This window comes from Apus apus, chromosome 4 (genome assembly GCF_020740795.1).
Source record: "Apus apus isolate bApuApu2 chromosome 4, bApuApu2.pri.cur, whole genome shotgun sequence".
Lineage (NCBI taxonomy): Eukaryota > Metazoa > Chordata > Aves > Apodiformes > Apodidae > Apus > Apus apus.
The window spans coordinates 62992308-63003756 of record NC_067285.1 but is presented as its reverse complement, the minus strand read 5'-3'; positions in this window follow the sequence as shown (position 1 = coordinate 63003756).

Here is an 11449-nt window from a genome sequence, read left to right as displayed (position 1 = left end):
ATCCATCCAAAGCAATCAACGTAATATACTTCAGAGTTCAGGGCTATCAAAGCAAATGCCAAAAGACCAGAACAATCTTTGAAAAAGCCAATGCATTACACTAGCCATTTGAAAAGGTGCTTTTTTCTTATTTATCATGCTAATCATGCTGCTTATTCAATAGAAAGATGCCATCCATTCTGCAATTAGGATAATCACAAGGACTCCTTGTGTTAAACCACCCCAGACAGCTTAGAGCTTTCTAGAAAAGTTGGTATTTTTTTCTTATACAAATATTTTATGACATATTTTATTTACAAGTGGGACAATAAGAAATTGGTTGTTAGGTCCACAGAAATACCAGTGCAGGCTTTGCATATGCTACAGCTGGATTTTTTTAATATAAAAAAATAGATGTCTCATGAGCAGCAGAAGTGCAACAAGATGCGAGGTACTGATTTTCAGTGCTGTGTCATACATGCTTCTAAGAGCAAAGGGATGCAAGTATTAGAGGCTCTCCTTGCTATGCCCTCACTGCACTAGGACTGATAATCCTTATCAGGGCAGCAGGCTGGAAGGAAGCATGCTTTTTTGTTTTGCTCTTTTTCAGGAAATAAACCCTCATGCAGATGCAAATAATGACTGACAGGTACTCTGACAGCAGCCTGCAGTGCAGGTGGGACACAAGGTCTGGCTTTATGTTAGCTCCTTTGATTTTGTTTCAACCGTCAAAATTACGCAGTTATTGGGGGGGGAGGTGTCAGTTAACATACATATAATTTGCAGACTGCTGGGAGGAGGGTTTGGGAAGAAAGTAGTACCAAATTCTATCTATTCTCAGTAGAAGTACACATCTCTCTTCAAGAGTATTGTGGTGTTAACTATTCATCTATATGTGGACCTAGGTTTTTGGCACAGCAGTGCTGCACAAGAGCATTTAAACTATTCTAGTCTCTTGATTTAGAGCAGAAGCAGCAGTTTTGACTTCACCAAGTACCTTCCTGGTGCAATGTGCAGGAAAGGGCTTGACGCTTCAGAGCATGATCCGCACAAAACAGCTGACCAGAATAAGCTGCTTCAAAACCAGCTCCAGGAAGCTCTGAGGAGAGAGAGAAGCTCCTTAAACCCAAACCCACCTCTTCTGGGGCCTCAGGCTCTTCACACAGGGCAAAAGGAGGCCCCTTTTTAAATCTGCAGTTCAGCACATTGAGCTCTGCCCTGCCTACTCCTTTGGTCTCATGAGGAAGGGCAACGTCTTTATTACGCAGTGTGGCTAGAGGAAGCATCAGTTTCCTTGCCCTTCCTTAGCGGTTAGAGCACTCATTCAGGATGTGGGAATTAAAACATAGTTCCTTGTCTACTCTCTGGGATCCAGCTCCATCTCTTCAGTTTCTCAGGGGCTGAACTCCCCCAGAAATTGGAAACCTGAACACTAACCTTTGAGCCATTGTGTAAAAAGACCATTCTGAAAACTGCCTGAATTGAGCACTGCAGGGAGAGCAGCCTGTCTATGGTTCAGGCAAGACTGATTTGCCACACCACTTAGCCCTGAAGAAAAGAGAGGTCTTTCTGAGAACAGCAATAGCAGGACAGTCTGTATCTGAGGATTTAAGTGTGAAAAACTAGGACCAAGTAGTTGCCAAGTTTAGACAATCACAAGCTGACTGTGATGGGAGTCGTATTAGTTCCTCCTGCAGGCCAGTGCCTGAGACACCAATGCTCCAGACCAGGGGTGGGAGAGACAGCATCTCTTCTCTCTGACGACAGTCAGACCTACTGAAACAAAGCCCAAGCACAATGCTTTCCAACAGCTGAGAAATAAATAAATGAAAGGACTATCTGCTCCTTCAGGAAATTAAACAGTATCAAAGGCCATGCCTGTTGCCCTATTACTTATTAAAATTTCCCAGCAAAAAATGAGGCTAGAACTCTGTATGTCTGCTACTTTTATTTGCTCATTTCCTCCCACTTTGCTGATTTGCTGACATATGTGAGTGCACACACATGGTATAGTTTGAGCATTTTACTTTCCATCCTCCCTGGGATAACATTCCATGTTTTATCTCTGATCAGCAACCCAGGATCTTAGCCCGAGAAACACTGATATAGTGAAGGTTCTTCAGATACCACCATCCTTCTTTAAAAAAATATTTCATTTTCAAAGATAATGGGGAACAACTACCTAAAGCAAGGCAAGGCAGCATCACTGGTCTTACATTCAGAAAAGTCCAACAACCTCACGCCAGAGGCAGAGGTCACAGCTGTTTTGTTCATGATCATAGTTAAGGGTTCAGAGACAAAGAAAGCATTCACTGTAATGAAACTGTTAGATTCAGTTGCAGGAATGGGAGAACTAGCTTACACTCTAAACAGGATAAACCAGCTCACACTGGTTTACATAAAATGCCCTAAATAACAATGCCAACACTGTGTGTCAAATCACTGAACCAACAGAGCATGAGATCAAATTGCTGTTGGATAATCAACAAGTTCTCTGAGACAGACTGTGCTTATCTTTAAAGAACTGGCATTCACCTACTGATTCTTTAAGGTTCCTCATGCTCCTACACCCTAATTTTTTTAATAAAAACTTACAATGTCAATTACGGTAAAAGGAAGTGACAAGCATGGCATGAAGGACATCTCATCTTCTCTGTTGAAATGCACCATTTTGGGGTATGGCTATCACAATCCTCTCACTGCATACAGGATAGAGCAAAGCACAACTCACTTTCCAACTGCCATTCTCACCACTCTGCTCTCTCCACTCTTCCTATTTTCTTCCAGACTTCCATCCTGTGCAATTACCCAGCTGAAATGGCTTCAGCTGATGTACATATGAGAGTACAGACATCATCCAGAAAGCACTTCGTATCACCACAAACAGATTTTAAACATATCTGCAATGCACTGGGTTTCTGGTCTGGCTGGGTCTGGCAACTCTGCCTCAGGATGTTCCTGTGCTTTTATTTCTGTAATGCAGCAACAATTCAATCACAGTCCTCATCTCAAATATTTTTCTAAAAAATGGCAAAGCAAAAGTCCATTTTCATTTGGCCCAGCAGTTGCAGATCACAGCTGTTTGCTTCTCAGCTTGTTGCTGAGTTTTTCGTGTTTCTCAGGGGTAGTGTTCTGTTTGGATTTGAAAGCAGAAGCGAAGGGAAGGTAACTGTTAACCTTAACAAAATCTGTCAACATGAAAGTTGTGTGCTCTTTTTCAAGTAATGCATGTTATTTCCTGCCTTTTTATTTGTGATTGCAGTTATTCTTGTGTTGATAAAGCAGGAGTCAGAAGGCAAGCTGCTTGCTTTCAACTATGTTGACCACGCAAAGCAGATTTTAATCTAAACAATAAGCAGATCCAAGCCAGAAATAAACATGTTGGTCTCCAAATAAAGGAAGCCTACAGGATATTCTCAGAGTAAGATTCTTCAGGACTGGTTCTACAGACATTTTCTAACTGAAGTAAACTGGCAACAGCCCCTTTATTGACAATAGCAATACAAAAAACAGCAATTCCAATAATTATTTCCATCTCTTAACATTTATACAGGCCAATAGGTGTTGGGGTTATTTTGGCATTTGTGGTTTTTTCAGTGATTACACAGCATATGTGTAGTTAAACAGAGGATCCAAAATGCATCTGCCCACCCTTGTCATTGTTGAACAACCCTGAACTATTTACTAAAGAACAAATTACACTGAAGATTTATGGGGTCTGAAAAAAAAGCTATCAGTAAGAATTTGATTTGCATAATTCAAGTATCACCACTAAAAAGTAAATATTATTTATTATCACAAAAAAGAAAACAAAAGAAAAACAAAAAGAAAGTGGTGTTATTAGGTGGTCACTTGCATTACAATGGAAAGAAAGGTCAAAAGCATTTAGCATTTTTTAAGAAGGAAAAATATCTTCAAAGTAGGTCACTTTCAAACACCTAATTAATTCCTAACAGCAATTCACTGTAGCTCCTGTAATTTATGAATCCCAAGGATACACTTAAACATCTGCAATTTCATTATTTCATTTTTTTTATACTGCTAGCTTAAAATTTTGACGAGCCATTGTGCTGGTAACAAGTCGAGAAGCTGAGGATTACTGGTGCAAGAGAAGCAATGAACACAGCTGTTCACCATGATCAAGAAAGGATTATTTCCTGTGACAGGTCATAGCAGAGGATTTTCTTATTGTTGTTTAATACCTGCAACAGCCGAAAAAACAGCTGCTTAGTTTTAACATTTAAAAATTCCCCAATGAAAAAACAACCTTTGTTTTCATGGCGTTTTGTGTTTTGGGGGGGTTGTTTGGTGAGGTTTTTTTAAAGAAAGAAGAAGAAGCTGCAGAGCTCACAACCAACCTCGTTTGAGATCTTTCAAATTCATATAATCTCACTCCTCTTTTACCAAAACATAGCAGATTTTCATGAAAAACAGCAGCATAGGCATGTCATAACAGCATAATGAAATAACCAGAGCTGTTTTAAATTCAGCATAAGGAACTGAAGTCTTGGAGCATTTCCATTTCCATCCTGCCCTACTGCCAGCCCAGCCTCGTCATCCCTTTAGGACACTCTTTGCCTCAAAGAAGACTGACTTGCCTTTAGCCAGGGTCTCTCCCCTTATTCCAGTTTCTGCTCTCCTTATGCTTACGGGAAGCAAAGCTGATGTCTTCTTAATGACTCCATGGCTTTCAGCTTCACATGCTTTATCCATCAGTTGCTCCATTACCACATTCAGCCACATGTGCCTCTCCCATCCTTTTCTAATGTGTTCCGTGAAGCTGAAGGATCACAGCAACAGAACTAAATTAGTCACTTCCCTGACTGATTTTCCCTCCTCTACCTGATTTTCACACTAATTGTTGGACTAAGTTTAGAGAATACAAATAGTGAGTCTGACTCAGCAGTTCTGCTGATAAACTGGGAAGTACCATGACCACCAGCTTGCTGCATCTTATTGGTAACAACAACTGTTAGAACCAACATTCACTTAATGGCACTGCGGTTTCAAACAGGCTGAAAGTGCTAATTCATTGGCTTCCCTTCAACTAGGTCAGGACATCCCAATCTGTGCTATGCGCACCCACATAATGTGTAAACCTATTTCAACGTGATATGCACTAGAACCAGAGCCACCTACAGATGTTTCTCTGGAGGAAATTAGGACAGTAAATACTGCCTATGTTGCTGAACGCTTCTTCCTGAGCCTGCCAGCAGTCCCAGACCTGCCACCACATCTCTCTGCAGGAAAAAAGTCAATGCTGAAGGTGGAAATAAGCAATCTTTGAGCATTTACTCTTCTGCATGAGAATTCTTTGTGCTGCTTTGCCCTCTAACCCTGTTTTTTCACAGAATCAGGCTCCTCACACAAAGGTATTTCAGTGTTTACTATCTTCTCGTGTCCCAGCATGAAGCACAGCACCAGACACTCTCCTGTGCCACATGACAGTTGGTCCCAGCAGTCTCTGCCTTCTCCTTCCCCTGACTTTTCCTCAAGTAACCAACAAAATACTCCATCAGTAAGGGTGTGGATAATGTGAACATGCAGTCCTGCAGCTGTGCTCAGTCCTCTGACTGCCATGTAGCATGAACTCTGAAGCTGTAATTTCTGCTCATCTTACCTTCTCTCTTCCCCCACCTCCTGTAAGTCTCCTAGAGATTAAAACAGCATTTTTCCACTCAGGGCACTGAAACATTTGTCACAAATTCATTTCAACATCAACAAAGCAAACTGCAGGACATTTAACCAAAAGTCTTGCATCAGGGGGGAACAAAAAGCAACAACAGTAACTCCCATTGCACCCCTCCATAGGAAGCAGCATGCTTCCAGGAAAGCAGCCCTCTGAGCTGACACACTGCACCACTTCCCCTTTCCTGTCAGTGTCCCAGCACAGGCAGGGAGGGGGAGAAGCTCTGTGGTTACTCTCCTGGCCCCTTTTGCCAGGCCAGCAAAGGGAAGGAAGAAGACTGCCAGAGAAGGCAGCAGCTGAGCTACCCCTGCTGATGGCAGGCTGAAGTGCGGGGCGCCGGGCACTACAGGGCAGCCTAGTCCTGCCTCTCTGTGCCAGTCTTGGCCAAACTCAAAGGGAGCTCAGGGAAGCTGTAGCCATCCCTGATTGCTCAGGATCAAGCTCTGTATGGAGGTGTTTAAGCAGGAGTTACCCAAAGGTCACTAAATTACTTGGTCTGCAATAAAACTTGACAGTCCTAATGCTGTAACTCTGCCACTTGCCATAACCACCAAATCACATCTAGAAATCAACATCTGTAACAAGCCTTCAGTTTCACAAAGCATGATTTGGGATATGGAATGCAAGAGACAATTTTCCAACTACTTAAAGATGAAAAATTAACTCAGACTTAAGCCCACTGCTTGTTTTGGATAACATTTTCATTTTAACTTAATCTTTCTGCAGCTCCCTCCCCCACCAAACAATTTTCTTAAAGTTTGAGCTTCTTTTCATTTGCCTGCACCCTTGAACTATAGTTTCAAATCAACTTCCACATGTGATCACCTTAATGAAAAAAGCATTCTTCTAACTTGTTACAAGGAATTGGACAAAGTCACTGATTACAGGGAAAAGAACTTTAGAAATTTTGGGAAAACCATGGTAAATGCATGACTAAATGTTAGTTTTTGCAAATGTGGAAGTACTCCTTCCATTCCTTCTGACATTTCCAGCTACTGCTTTCCTTCTTGGGTCAGTGCCTGCATCACACAGGATCTTTTCTTGAGAAGATGTTGTAACTATGAAATTAACACAAGGTGGCTTGAGAGCTTAATGACTTTAAGTGAATGAATCAACTATTCCCCCTAAGCTCATGCTCCTTTCAGAAGTGGTTGGGGCCTAAAATAACTGGGGAAGTTGAGGCTACCATTTGTATAACCCCTTTCTAAGCATCACCACAGTCTGATCATATTCTCAGAATGAGAAACAAGCTGTTGTGGTCAAAGTGTGTGTCACAGGGTTTTGCTGAGTGATACAGAAAAGCTGGTGGGGGGTGGGGGGGGGGGGAGGGGAGAAAGGGAAAGAGGGTTCTCTTTAATTTGCTTCCACTCAAAAGTATAAAATTAGAGCAGTAACACAAAAGGTGGGGAAAAAAGATTCCACAGAAAAATCCATTTATTTCTTTCATCTCCACACTCTTCTTACAACCCTAATCTCTCCCTCTTGTTTTCATATATACCACTGCCACAGTGCGTATCGCCTCCTCCCACCCTGAGCATCTAGACAATCCCAGTTCCAAAACTCCTTCTTATGAATCCATGCTTTCCACAAATGAGCGCTCACCTTGCCTGAACACCCACCATCCCCAGCCTCAGAAACATCAGCTCAGCAAAGGGACAATTGTTGACAGTCTCTATTGCTGCCTAATCTTATGTGGCAGATCAATTCTTCCTGTATAAGTTTCTCAGCTTTTCATTCTCCACTGTGCACCCCTTCTGCTGCTTTCTTGTCTCAACAAAAAAAGGCAGAACCCCTCTGAAGGCAGCCATATTGCATAGAAAAAATACCCATGAGATGCCAAAGATCCCTCTTCTGCAGAAATCGCTTGTGGCTGGATCATACTATAATGCTAGCTCCCTTTAAGCCCACTTCAAAATGATCTGGAATGGGCCTAATTAGAATTAGCAAATTTGGAAGAGGAAATGGGAGGGGAAAAAAACAAAGGAAAAAGAAAAAAAAAAAACAAAAAGAAAAAAACTACCTAGTGTTTGCCAACAAACAAACCATAAACGTGTCAACTTCTCCTTTCTGTGCTCCTCAGATGGTTCTCTTTTTCAGATGGAAAGGGGAACTGCAAAAAGAAAGACTTCTCATCCTCTTTCCAAACTGGCATGATGAACTTATAGGGTTTGAGGTTCTTATTAGGGGATTGCTTTTTTGCTGTTGTTGTGTTTTTTTTTTAAGTATGAGTGCTCATTCAAATTCTGAGCTTCACTGTCAAATCATCCTACCACTAGCTGTGACTCCACAAGGCAACAAAAACCTGTTTGTTACTGTTTAAAACAAAGCACAGAGATTTTAGTCCAGTGTTGCAGTCTAAGTTCTGACACCCTCTATGAACAGACCATTTCCCCTGGCTACAAGGCAGAAAACGTCCATCACTAATCGTCACACCATGCCTTGTTCAGTTACCACTTTCTCAGATCTGCTGACTTGTTTAGTCTGGTTATCCCTCTGTTAGCCATTTCTATCAAAATATCTTTGGTTCAATTATTCAATCAAAACTGGAAATCTTTGCAAACCTGATGTGAGAGGTAGAACCTCATGAGCCATTTGCTACAGTTAGATATCATGCATTCCACAGTCCTTCAGGGATAATCAACTCAGCTGCCTCAATCTTACCTGTAAAATATCTCCTCCAGAACCACTGCTTAATTTAACATACCCTGAGGGTTGGACTCGATCTCCAGAGGTCCCTTCCAGCCCCTAAGGTTCTGTAATTCTGTTAATTGTCAAAAGAAGACACAGAACATTTTCTAGTCCCCTGACAAGAGGGAGGGAATATGGAATAAAATCCTGGACATGCTTACCTTCCTACCCCTCCCTCTCAAGGGTTTCAGGCCCAAGCAGAATGCCTCTTGGAGCCTCTTCTACCCTGCTGCAGTATGGCTTAAGACAGTAATTAAAGCAGAACTTCCAACAAGGGCAGATCTGCCTGAGTCTGTTCATAAAATTAAAGAGAAAAAAAGCAAGAGATCACTCAACTGATTATCACAGCTGTTTTTTGCTGATAATACTGTAATCCGGTTAATAAAGTTGCAATTGAGTTTAACTTGGCTTCATGTCTTTTAATGTAAATATTCTGCTGCTGGCATTAAACTAAGTTAACATTTGAGCATATGGTCAAAATGCCACACATTTACTGAAACAAACATCATTAGCTTGAATAAAAAGTCAGATACACAGGCTTCAGAACTTCTTATTAATGGAAAACGACTGACAAATACAGTTTATTCTTGGGACTGTGCAAAGAACTCAGTATTGGAGCCAGGTCTCTTTAATATCTTTATCAATTATATGGACAAGGGGACCGAGTGCATTCTCAGTAAGTCTGCAGGTGGCACCAAATGGGGTAGGAGTGTTGATCTGCTTTAGGGTAGGAAGGCTCTGCAGAAGGACCTGGACAGGCTGGATTGATGGGCCAAGGCCAGTTGTATGAGGTTCAAAAAGACCACGTGCTGGGTCCAGCACTTAGGTTACAACCCCATGCAATGCTACAGGCTTGGGGAAGAGTAGCTGAAAAGCTGCCCAGAGGAAAAGGCCCTAGAGATGTTCATTAACAGCTGGCTGAGGATCAGCCAGCAGTGTGCCCAGGTGGCCAAAAAGGCCAACAGCATCCTGGAAGTGTGTCCAGCAGGACTAGGACAGTGATTGTCCCCCTGTACTGCACTGGTGAAGCCACACCTCAAATCCTGTGTTCAATTTTGGGCCCCTCACTACAAGAAGGACATCAAGGTGCTGGATCATGTCCAGAGAAGGGCAAAGAGAATGGTGAAGGGTCTGGAGCACAAGTCCCATGAGGAGCAGCTGAGGGAACTGGGGTTGATCAGGCTGGAGAAAAAGAGGCTGAGGGGAGACCTTATAGCTGACTACCTGAAACCAAGTTGTAGTGAGGTGGGTGTCAGTCTCTTCTCCCTTCTAACAAGTGATAGGACAAAGGAAATAGCCTCAAGTTGTGCCAGGGGAGATTTAGATATTAGATTGGATATTAGAAGAAACTTTTTAACTTAAAGGGTTATTAAACCCTGGAACAGACTGCCCAGGGAGGTGGTTTAATCACCATCCCTGGAGGTATTTAAAAGACATGTAGATGTGGTGCTTAAGGACATGGTTTAGCACCTGACTCAGTAGAGTTACATCATAGTTGGACTCAATAATCTTAAAGGTCTTTTCCAGCCAGAATTGTTCTGTGATTCTGTAACAGTTCAAGTTAAATGTCTACAGTCTGATCACACAAATACTTTCAGTCACTCTGCCAAAGGAATTGCCACTAGTTTACACTTTCATCAACATGACAAGAGTAGAAGCAAGCAGTAAGAGGAGACCACAATAGGTTTGCATTAGCTGCAGAAGTTTCTTCATGTAAAAAAGGATTTTAACCTCCTACCCCTGGCACCATCTGTGAGGTGACAGCTCTAGGTCAATGCTGCAAAAGTGTTTTACAGTAACATAGCATAGGTCAGTAATCTTCAAACACCAGCTCAAAGAGCTTGTGAAAACAATTCAAGTGATGCTAGCTTAACTCCTGGAAAGCAGTCACTTCACAGTTTGGTTGCACATTAGAAAAATACATGTTGGTTGGCGTAGTTCAGAGAAGCTTTAAATTCAGGTCCTAAGAGGACACAGTAGATTTTAGTCCATGGAAAATAATCCCTCAAGATGAGTCACACTTCATTTACTCTTATTGCATTTATGAACACAAAGCTTCCTTCTCTGGGCCTCAGCAACATGGGGTACATAGACCAGCAAGACATTAAGATATAACAGCATTGACCTAAGGTCCCAATATCCTACATTTTTACTACCGAGTGTATGCTAAATTTATCACTTAAACTTTAGTCCTGCTTACATGACTCTTTTGTGTTACAAGCAGACATTATCTCTCCATATAACTGTTTGTCAAACATTAACATCATGATATTACAGTATATAAGTTGAGGGGTCATGATAAGTCTCTGGAGAGTTCACCCAGTTCGTATACCCACCACTGTCCCTAAGTAACTCTTTAATGTTCACTTCTTCTCAAGTTCTCTCAATAGCAGAAGAGGAATAGCACTTAATTCTTCTCCCATTTCTTATCTGTCTTTTCTACTTAGAAGTTAGCTCTTTGAGGCACATTTTGACATACCTACAGCAATGCTCTCTGATAATGATTACAACAAGTTCTAACAAATGCAGAAAATGGTTATGGCTGCAAAATGAGGGTTTTTTTCATCATTCATATTCTGGAAACTTTGTGTCTTTAAAATCAGGAAAATAGCTTCCTGGTTGCCACAGAGAATGAGCACTTCATATCTATGGATACTCTGTATCATTTAATGGGTCAGAAGACTAAGTACAACCTTGTGTGAAAATGGAGAATTTAAAAATAAGCATTTTTAAATAGGAAAATTTGTAATTTGAACATTCAGAAAGCAAAAACTGATCACTACAGAAGAGAAATGGAAATAAGTCAGCTATCTCTATTTAGTATGCAACTAATCATCATAAAGAAAATATTTTTACTAAACTTATTATAATAAACCTGAATTTAGAGAAGGTTTTGGCTTTTCAGTTAAAAAGAAAAAATCCTTCAGTTTTAGGAGCTGGTGTGCATATGTTCATTAACTGCTACAGTTTGCTTAGTCCCTTCCTGGTAAAGGGCACTTCCCCCTCCCCCTTTTTCTGCCTTCTCTGAAAAAGTAACTTTTGTTTTTATATGAGATCACCAGATTAGACATTCAAAAAATATCACATGCTATG